Genomic DNA, 11577 nt, shown 5'->3' with positions numbered 1-11577 from the left:
TAGCTACTACGAGAACGAGCTGTTTGAGGAGGATCCACATTCATCTCCTGTTTCTACTTCCTCAGCTGAGACCGTCACTTCTCCAGATTTTCTAGAGATGGCTGAAGAAGCGAGTATAGCAAGTCACTCTAAGCCGACAGCTGCGAATCTATATATGGGATTCGAATTACCGGGAGCTGATAGAAAATTCGAACCGAAGCCTTCTTATATCAACTTGGTTGAGAGAAACTAATTCGGGGGAGCTGGAAATGAAGATGCAGCCAAGCATATGGAGATATTTATTGATTATTGCTGTTCCATACGCCCACCAACCGGTGTGACCCAGGACCAGGTGAAGGAGGCAATGTTTATATTCTCTCTTCGTGATGCTGCAAGGGAGTGGTACAGGGACCTGGATCGAGCTGCTAATGGGATCACTGACTGGAATTCGCTGGCCTTGGCGTTTTATAAGAAGTATTTCTCCGCCTCGAAGACTAATGCCATTAGAGCTCAGATCACGAGCTTTAAACAGGGGCCTGATGAGAACTTTCATGAGGCATGGGTCCGTTTCAAGAAGCTGGTGCGAACCATTCCGCATCATGGGTTTGAGAAATGGAGTCTATGCAATCAGTTCTACAATGGGCGCTATGACGATCAGAGAGCTATCCTGGATGCGGCAGCTAGCAGCAGATTCCAGGAGAATATAGGAGAGACTAAGGGGTGGAAGATCATTGATGACTTGGCCACCCATAAAGCTGAGTATGGAAATTCCCGGGGAAATCAAATGAGAGATGCTGAATCTCGTTCTGTAGCTCCATTAGAGGCTCTCACAGCGAGATTTGATAAGTACGAGTTGGGAGGAGCTTCAAAAGGAGGGATCTATCATGTGAATGCTGTTTCAGACGGTCCTTTCGTCTGTAAAAGATGTGGAGCCGAGGGACATGTTTCAGACAATTGTCCTAGTCCCTTTGAGTCTTGTGCTGCCTTTCAACATTATAGGCAGCCAAACACTTACTATGAGCCGAATGTCCATCCGAATCTGAGGTGGAGCAGCCAAAATGTCTTGAATCCGGCTCAACCTCCACAAAGCGAAAGCAGCAGAGAATTATCTGCCCCCCCTCATAAGCAACAACGGTTCAAAAGCCTCCGTATGTCCCAAGAAGAAAGCAACAATCTCAAAGTTCGATTTCAATGAGTTGAAGAATTTGTTGCTGAAGGAGTCTCAAGCTAGAGAGGCCGGGATGAAGATGTTGGAGAGCTAAATTGCCCAATTGGCTAGCAAGAATACAACTCGAGCTCCGGGACATTTACCGACTCAAACTGATCAAAAGGAGACCTTAAATGCAATTACCTTGAGGAGTGGGTCTACCCTTGATGGGCCCGCTATGGTTGAGGATGTCGCTGAAAAAGATGAGGCGGAACCGAGTCAAAAGAAAGCTGGAACAAACAGTGGCAAGAAGAAGGCGGCTACCAGGTATATCAGTCGATCGACTGATATACCCAGTCGATCGACCAGTCCACGACAAACAGGGGCTTCTGGTCCTGTAGAAGTAAGTCGATCGACTGACCAACCTGGTCGATCGACTGACAGCGCTGCTGATAGTAAATCTTTTCGTCCTCCAATGCCCGATAACTTGAGGGACCACTTGTTTCGGGGTACGACCGCCCCGAAAATATTGAGGCAAGACCCAAATGCTGATGGGTCAATTCCGGTTCCGAAGTACGACCCTATGTCGATTAATGGTTCACATTTGAGACGGTCTGGAGAAGGGTCAAGCTTCAACAAGGAGAAGGTTGTGGACTTTCAGCGTAAGTCCACCGATGCCGGCATGAGAGATTTAGAGGAGAGGGCTAAGTTACTTATTAAAGCCCCTTATCCAGAGAGATTGGTGCCGACAAAGGAACAGGTATCATTTAATAAGTTTGAAAATGTTATCCGTAGCTTAAATGTGCAAGTTCCTTTTCTTGAGTTAGTCAATCAAGTGCCTGCTTACATGAAATTTATGAAACAACTTTTATCTAAAAAGAAGTCACTTGAAACTGTGCATACTATCGCACTAACTGAGGAGTCATGCTCTTATTTGACCCATACTGCACCCCATAAGCTAGAAGACCCGGGTAGTTTTTCAGTTCCATGTAGTATTGGCACCTTCTCTATTGAGAAGGCCTTATGTGACCTAGGAGCCAGTATTAGCGTTATGCCCTTAAGTCATGCTAGAAAGCTGAAATTGACTAAGTTTGCAGTTACCAACATGACGGTACAGATGGCTGACCGATCTGCGGTCCGGCCAATAGGAGTCTTAGAGGACATTCCTGTGCAAATAGGAAAGTTTTTCTTCCCTGTTGACTTCGTTGTACTAGATATGCCCGAGGATGCCCACATTCCTATTATATTGGGTAGACCATTTCTGCACACTGCTGGTGCAGTTATAGATGTTGGTTCAGGACTTTGACCTTTAAAGTAGGAAAGCATTCTATTGTCTTTGCCCAGACTGCTAAGAAGAAAGACCCCATGTGGCCGATAACTTGTAATACGGTTTCTGAAAAGAAATCCTATTTTGTGCTTCCTGATATGCCTGTCTCTACGCCTATTCCTATTGTAACCCCTCCGCCCCAGATTGGGAGCAAATTGGAGGAAGATTCGTCTATTTCTGATATTGCAGGAGCTGGTTTGGGGAAGGAAGAGCCGCCTGTTGCTCCAGCTGTGAGAGAGCCAATCGTTTCAAGAGGCGGTTTAGGATGTCTTAGCTATGGCACTGATGAGGAGCTTGAAGATGAGCCAGTCAAAGTAAGGGAATCCGATTTGGATTCTGATGAGTCAGAAGAGGTCATTGCTTGGGAGGATGATGAAGCTGTTGATCCGTTGAGTTCTGCGGATGTCGGAGTTGAGAAGAGTGCAGCTGAGAAGATGAGCACTGTTGAGGCTACTTCTTGTAGCCAGAAGCCAACCAAGTGGGCCATCCCGTGGCCGTTCTTGATCAACTACTAGTTGATCGAATGCTTTATAAAACCATTTATTTTATTTCCTTGTTAGACTATTTACCGTTTTTCGTGTGCGCGAGACTTCGCTCTTTTAAGTTTGCTTAGGATTTTATATACTTTAGACTACTGCTTTGGGTTTTGCGCAATTTTGGGCGCGTTATTATGTGCTTTTGCAGGTTTGTAGACATTGATAGCTCAATTTATTGAGCTAATCGAAGAAATCAGAAAGTTACAGTAGGTTTTCCAGTCGATCGACCATCGACTGCCTCCTATGGTCGATCGACTGGGCTTCGAATTTCAGAAGCTCCTGTTGTTGTTCACCTTGGTCGATCGACTGGGTGATGTGTTCGATCGACCACCCAGAGCTGCTGCACCTGTTTTCGATCATTCCCCTGCTGTGTTTGATCGATTTGCGGACTTCAGGGAGTCTTTTCTCCACTTTATTCTCCGCTTAATTTCTGTTTTCTTCTGTTTTATCATTTCCGCACATAATTTTACCGTCCCAATATTGTTTTCTCGAGATTACGCGTGGTATTTGTTGTCTTTTCAGGTACCTTTGGTAGCACTGCTAGCTACTGAAACCTCCTAGCTCACGCTGGTTTGGGGAGGTTTCCTTTTGCTGCGCTTAAAGTCTTGTGAGTTTCCGAGTCCTTATTTCGCGTCTTATTTATTTATTTAACGCAAATTACCATTTCCCTTTTTACTTCATTACATGATTTTGCACAATGGGGACATTGTGTGATGTGGTTTGGGGAAGGGTTTTGCGTCGCATTTGCATATGTTTTATTGCATTGCAGTTGCACGTTTACATTTTAGTTTGCATTGTTGTTTAATTTTCTATATATATACAAAATACCAAAAAAAATTTAAAAATTTCAAAAATTTTAAAAAAAAAAGCACGTTTATTTTAGCATATAGGTCGAGTCGGAACGATAGTATTTCAAGGATAATATTGCATTTGCAGCTGTTTATGCCTAATCCTTGCTAATTGACATGTTATTAGTAGAATCACATATGCATAATCTACGAGTTTTCGTTAATTTATTTGCTGAGCTTGAGACTTGACTTTGAATTTTGGCAAACTACATCATATTCTGAGATTTAGAGCCTTATAACTGGTGTCATCTATGACCAGTTTATCTAGGATGTGAGTAGTACTCCTTATGAGACATGTTATATCAATATGCATAAATATGAACTTAATCTGCTTAATACCTGTTTGCATTCGGTTTGCGGTTAGTTGACACATGTGGAAGAGGTTCCCTTTGTTCTTTTTGCCCATAAGCTCCACACTGCCAAAAACAGCTTTTTTGTCCCATTACTACATCCTACATTTAGCCTGCCCTTGTCAAGCTAGTAGTTTACGTTCTTGGGGTTGTTACTTCGTTTTTGGTGGCATATGCTCATTTTAAGATGAAGTTGGGAAGAAGGAAAAAGGAAAGAAAAAAATAGAATTGAAAGAGAAAATAAAAAAATGATTCGAAAAAGAAAGGAAAAAAGAGTTACGTGTTGTACTGTAGAGGACGGTCGATCGACTGGCATCATTGGTCGATCGACTGGACTCCGAAGGAAAGAAAAAAATCAATTCGCATATTCAAAGCCTTTATCAAATGGCGATTTTTGCTCCCATGTTGCAGTTATATCTTATGGGGAGTTGATTGATTTTTATGGAGATTGTGAGATTTGTGCTTGCTATTAGCACCGTTTTGATCTGAATTTTGAGCAAGAAGTTGGATGTTGTCATATGGCTTTGTTTAGGTACTAGCTTGATCACCTGTACCTCCACTTTCCCATAAATGTTTTGCCTCTTCTTACCCATTACCTCACATATCCATATATACCTCGGTATGTGTCATTGTCATTTGTTTGGTTGGAATGCATATGTACGGTTGTAGAGATTATTTTCATATTAGATTGCAGGCATGTTCTTATAGGTCGTAGTTAGGTGAGTGTCATTACGAAATGAATTCTTTCTATCTTTATATTTTCACCTTATGCTTATTTGAGTGATTTGAGCGACCCGTGAGAGTCCAATTTGATAAGTCTCTATAGTTGACGGTTCAGCAGTTTTTTTTACGACTTCATAATTCGTTTGCATGATTCATATTACTAATTGATTGTTAGTTAATGCATTAAATTGGTTTAGGCTATACGGTTTGCATTTCGCTCTGAGATTGAACTCGTTCCATTAGGTTTTAGGACCGAGTCTAGTTCTTGCTTGGGGACAAGCAAGGGTTTGGTTTGGGGAAGTTTGATGCGTGTCATTTATATGATGTTTTACACCTTATTTTACACGCATTTCAGAGCTCATTTATGTAGTTTAGGCTACTATTCTCCCTATTTCCGTCTACTTTCGTAATTTTTTACATTATTGCAGAAATGTGAAGAATCCAGCGGAAATCAAGCCAAATCCGTCACCGAGTACCTTGCATTGCATTTGACGTGAAGTATTTACTCTAGGAACGAGCTTGGTGCGCGTATCGAGGCCCGAAACACAAATCCACGAGAATTTAGAAGTCAACTATCAGCTACTTCAGTCGATCGAACATTGCCCTTAATCGATCGACCATACCACGACTTCCAGGAGCCACTGTTCAGAGCTTACCAGTCGATCGACCGGCTTCAGTGGTCGATCGACCAAGCCGCTAATCTGCGTGAATCAATAGAACGAGGAATAGGAAGCCCATAGTAGTTAGGTTTTGGAAATAAGAACTACGTTGTATTCTATATAACGTATGCTAGGTTTTCAGATACGATCATCCAGTTTTTTATCAAGTTAATTCAGTTTTATCATTAGTGCTACACATATATTAGTTTAGGTTATTTCCATTAATAAAGTTCTTTCGCATTCGATTTGATCTTTCCTCTACAATTCCTATACGCGGTATTCTTCTGTTCTGATATTTCGTTTTATTGCTTTCATTCGTAGTATAGAATTGCTAAGATAGATCTCCCGAAGCCAATTTATTATTTATTGTTAATCGTTCGTTTAATCAATTTAATCATGAATTCAGTAGTTTTATTAGTCAATTTTATTGTTGCTATCGCTCCTAGTATGAGTAGCTAATTTCATCGTGCTAGGATGTAGGGAATCTGTAGGTTAGGCGGCATAAAAGTTGGTACGACCTAAATCGCACGCCAGTCGATCGACTGGGTTCCCTGGTCGATCGACTGGCCACGTGAGTTGTGTTTCGTTTTAATTGTTTTAATTTTTATCTTCGACGAATCGAATGCATGCGACTAGTTGAATGCTTAGTATGCGACCGACCCATTAGATGGAAAGATAGGGAAAGTTGTTAGACTGCCAATTAAAATGACTAAACTATGCTAAGATCGAAAGATAGGTAAAGTTTGGATTTTTAGTCACTTTTCAGGACGAGAGTCAGTACTAGTGATATTAGGGACCCGTAGCGAGATCGAAAGATGCTACTTGTTAGGAGTGGTCCGAGAGGACCTCTTATTTTCCCATCTCACGTGATTTGTTTTAGACCTACCTAGCTGCTGCCGCCGAAACTACAGTGAACCGACCATCTTAGTACCTCTCTTTATTATTTGATTAAATCTATTTCTTTTATTAGCTCGTTTATTTGCCATTAGTTATAGACCATTTCAAATCAAACCCCCACATCCGTTACTTTAAGACTGAAATTAGACAACTATCAATTACATCTGCCTCTCTGTAGTTCGACCCTGCTACCACTATCTATAGTTGTAGTTAGGAATTATAAATTTATTTTTAACACCTCACGACGGGTATCACTAGTTCACTTTAATGGGGTTCAATTTGTCTCTACAACCCATTCGGATACGACAAAGTAGCGGGTGAGTTTAATGAAACTCAAACGGTAAATGCGATTATCACATATGAATAATTAATACACTATTACTACTTCATATCCCATAATCTCTAGTGTATTATTAACACCAGTTTAAATGCAATAAAATCTTGGAAAGTAGATATACCCGATATCCATATATTCCAACTTTTTCAACCGCTATTTCCTTCTATTCAATGTCATCTCCAATGACATGAATTTTATCTAAATATGTGTCTAGACTTCTTACTAGACTTGGGCTCTTTAACTTGAAAGATGCTCCCACTGTTATCACATAACTTGTGATAAAGTCATTTAGTAGTGGGATTCACCCTTAATCCCTACGTTGACCATTTTATCACAATTTACCTAGATTCCTTTTTGTAGAATTTGCAATGTGCGAAACTAAAACACTTTTCTTAGTTTCTTAATCCTTAGTCAATAAGTCATCCTAGGATTTCTGCAAATCCTTTTGGTTTAGAAACTAAAGTCTGTGCAACACTTCAACACATTACTTAGTTTATCATCCAAACATTTGAACGAATCCTTAATTCTTTTCAAGAATCTCTTTAAGACTTTCACAAGCCATATCATGGGAATTATCCCTTTTATTGACTTATAATGCCCTAGGCATATATTTCATCACATCACGTGCGTCTGTTAGCATACATAATCGTTCTAATGGCGGAAACATTAATAATCGATTTCATGTAATCAACAACTTAATAGGTTCAGTGAATAACTATGACTCCATCATAGTAATTCCACTTTCATCATCATGAATAAGCCATTCAACCTTGTTGATGTTACAACAGATACGAAAGATATTATCCTCATAAGACTCTCAACTCTATGCCAATATACTCTCACATAAATTCGGTAATCTAAAGTATATTGCACCTTTTCCTAGTCTCCCAATCACTCTTGCCAGAAGAGAGCATTGGTATATTATTCTCAATAAGTAATATATTTTCAATATATAAGACATGGAAAAATAATTCTGGCTCCCACTTAACTTCATTTATAATCATGATACTTCAATCATGTGAATGAAACAATTCACTATTATCACATGAATGAAAATTATAATCCTTTATTGCTTGCTTAAGACCGTTCTAGGGCCACTTAAGAAAGCTACGCATAAGATGTTAGGATTCTTAGATCTTCATCTAAGGTTTTGTGTTTCAAACACTTCCTTCTCTAAATTCTCATTTTAGAAAAGCGAATTTTTATTTGCCATCCTTCATTAAAATGAAATGCAGCAATTCCTAACACAATTTATCTTGATCAATATCTTTATGTAAATCTTATGCATTAATGTACTGTAGAGCTCTATTTACTTTTGAGGAGACCCTCGCCTTAAAGTAAATCTACTCATGAGCAACAATTTTCGGATTGTAATGCTTCGGCTCGTATGTGACAAGGTTATGATACTATCACTTTCACAAAGTAATATTTATAAACAATAAGACATGTGCGATAAACTCCCACTGAACTATACTTCCATTCTATCTTCATAGACTATAGTTCATCTACACTCCAACTCTATAATTCTATTACTTTCACAAAGTAACATTTCAACTATAAGAGATGTTTGTGACGATACAATCTTCTCCCACTCTATCTCTCAGAAATACATCTATTTTCTTGAGAGATAGCTTTGTGAGGCACAAACATATATATTTAACGGAGTATTAGGAGTTTTCCTAGACTATGTATTAGCATTCAAAAGGCCATCCTAACATGGCAGCTTGATAATATGCGAGTCTTATCCATGTCATCTGTTTAATAGACTCTCTATTCTAGGTATCTCATGGTTGACCATCCGTTTAGAATTACTTGTCCGTATTGGATTGCAAATTCCTAAATTTGAGTTCAACAACTCAAACCAACTCATATTAGTTTGATCTTATGGGTAGTGACACTAGGTCATAATCCATCTTTAATAAATCAAATTTATTACTTAGATCTTTGCTACTACGATTGGATCGTAATGCTTTAGTACTTTGTTCAATTGGTTCTCTACATCATTTAGAAATTTCTCAAATATCTCAAATGCTTCACTTTATATTTGATTGAGTAAATATGCCCATATCTACTTAAATCATCGGTAAAAGTGACGAAGTAGTCATAACCTCTCCTTGCGGTGATGCTCGTATGACCACATATATCGGCATGTATTAGTCCTAACAAATCACTTGCTCGTGTTCCTTTACCACTAAAGGAAGTACAAATCATATTGCAAAGGAGACAAGATTCGCATATTCCATATGATTGAAAATCAAATGATTCATTAAATCCAGTCGACACTACCTGTAACACTACGGATTTTCTTTGGTGACTACTCGACCGAGTAGAGCCTACTCGGCCAAGTATGTAATACCCTCCCTTTTAGAGACCCTTTGACCAGCGTTGACTGACCTTGGGAGCGGGAATAGCCTTAGAAGTGAGTGCCAAATCATCTTGGGTTGCGTGTTAAGAGTGGTACTCGACAGAGTAGAGGCTACTCGATCGAGTAGCGAGGTTACTCGATCGAGTAGGGGGCCACTCGATCGAGTATGTTGGGTACTCGATCGAGTACCGAGTTTTCAGCGAGGGTTTTATATCGCGTTTTGTTAAATCCGCATATCACTTCCGCCACTTTCCTCCTATCCTTCAGTCGCCTCTTTCCCTTCCCTTCACCACAAAACCTCCATGAAAGCCTCTTTGAAGATCCTTGTGCCTTAGGAGAGCGTCACTTGAGTCGGGTAGCGATCTTTTGCTGAGTTTCTCCCTATAGGTATGTCATAATCATCATCCGTGTCCTTGTTCTTTACAGTTAGGGTTTGCTTGTTGGTAATAGATAATTGTATGGTGGTTATAGGCTTTGCTTGGTCGCTGGATAGGTTGTTTATCGGCATGGATTGGTTGCAGTTGCTCAAAGGTAGGTTCGCCTACTCAGTTTCTGTAGATGGTCTAGTATGTCGGTCGTTGTGGTAGTATTGTGATTGCTTAGTATCGTAAGTGTATTTTGACGGTTGTGATGGTGATTGTGGTTGATTGTTTCTGGTTCTCGAGGTGTGTCCTCGGCTGAGTGGGGTCACTTGCGGGAGTGGCTTCACGCCCTAGTTTCGCCCTCCGTGGAACCCGCCACGGAAGGAGATGTGCACATTAATGGACAGGGTTATCGCTCATTATGAGGAGCGGGGATTTGGTGGGAACGGCTGCGGTCCCCATCGGGAGGATCGGGTCCGGTGGACGATCGATGTGAGTTGGTTGGGTTATCGTGATTGTGTTTGAGACCGATAGCATTGTTTGTATCGATAATTGTAGTTGCCGTTGTCGTATCTTATCTCGATCATCGACCTTGTGTGGTTGTTTGTTTGTTATGTGTCCGCCGTGATCCCTTATGGTGAGCAGTCGGTCTTAGCAGGTGTTGATGTTGTTGATATCGGAGTCCGGGCGGGGATGAGTCTTCACGAGATTCGGTAGTCATAGCGAGTAGTCTTTGAGTTGTATTCTTTCATATCGTTTGTTGGTTTAAATCGCTTGTAATACAATAAAATAGTTCTTTTATCGACATTTGATTATTACTATCCTCGGGCAACCGAGATGGTAACGCCCTTATATGCTAAGGAAGGCCTAGTTAAGGCTCCTCTGAATATGGGGGTGTTACAAAGTGGTATCAGAGCGACGATTTTGGAACCTGTAACAAATAAAAATAATGAACGTAGTGAGTCTAATAAAATGAACCTGGTGTATGTGTAATGGGAGCCCCAGCTGATGCAAGGTTTTGGGTGAGTAGGCGCCCTCATTTCAAAATCTTGGCCCCTTGATGCGTAAGCCAGTCACATGGTACGGGAACGTGGAGTCCGTGTGTATATGTGTGACGTGTATGCTAATTGTGTCGGAACTACTTGTAGTTGAACCTTAGTTAGCATTAATAAGGATGTAATAGCTGCATTTGGGTCGTGCTTAGTGAAGAGTTGGCATGATTAGTGAGCTTGTAGGATGATTTTGAGATACGTGACAAAAGTCTATTCGATAGAAATGCGTGGAATTGTGAATGGGTGTGCTATAATAGAAGGATGAACATGTTGGAGTTTGCTGTAAGTCGATGGTGACGGTAGTCATATACGAGTTTATAAACCCTGCCGTGAGTACGATGATGATAGTTATAGAATGGTTGAGTTATAATTTGAATCATAGCATATGGTAATGTATATATGCTTTGTTAGTTAGTTGAAATTTTTCCGCTGCGTAATAGTTGATTTGTGTAAGATGATTTGCTTATAATTGAATGTAGAACATGATAGAGTAATTGGTTATGAAGATATACAATTATATGTTATAAGAAAGAATGAGTTAATGCTAATTATATGTTTCATGTTATTGTGAAAGCGAGTTTGGTAGCGAAATGTTAAGACAAGTTTTGAGTATGATAGGATGACGTGACTAAGCTTAAGAGTGACTCGGTAGCAGGTAAACCGAGTTGGGTAGTTATGTAGTGTAAGGTGGCATACACCTTATTAGTGAGGCGATACGTTATGCGTGAGTAATGATTGTAAATCGTGATCGAAGGTGATAATTAGTGCCGAATTCCGAACTTAGTTTGGAATCGACACGCGGTGTTGTTTTGCAGGTATCTTTTATTTACTTTGTACTTATGACCGAGTACTTAACTATACTTGACCGAGTGCGAGTGTTTACTAGACCGAGTAGACCTCACTCGATCTAGTTAGGAAGCTATGACGTCGGGATGTGGAAAGATTTCTCGCAGATACTCGATAAAATAGCTCCTACTCGATCGAGTAGGGTGGTA

At 40.3% G+C, this 11577-nt stretch overlaps 1 non-coding gene across 1 annotated transcript; it reads right to left on the bottom strand.

Moving 5' to 3' along the window:
• Window positions 1-478: 478 nt before the first annotated feature.
• On the bottom strand, window positions 479-585 carry LOC141609712 (small nucleolar RNA R71). The gene has a single exon (XR_012527630.1). It is a non-coding gene; the product is annotated as a small nucleolar RNA R71 (small nucleolar RNA).
• Window positions 586-11577: the final 10992 nt, after the last annotated feature.

This window comes from Silene latifolia, chromosome 10, assembly GCF_048544455.1.
Source record: "Silene latifolia isolate original U9 population chromosome 10, ASM4854445v1, whole genome shotgun sequence".
Classification (NCBI taxonomy): Eukaryota; Viridiplantae; Streptophyta; class Magnoliopsida; order Caryophyllales; family Caryophyllaceae; genus Silene; species Silene latifolia.
Note: the sequence above shows the minus strand (reverse complement) of the source record. Positions and strands in the feature narration are given on the sequence as shown.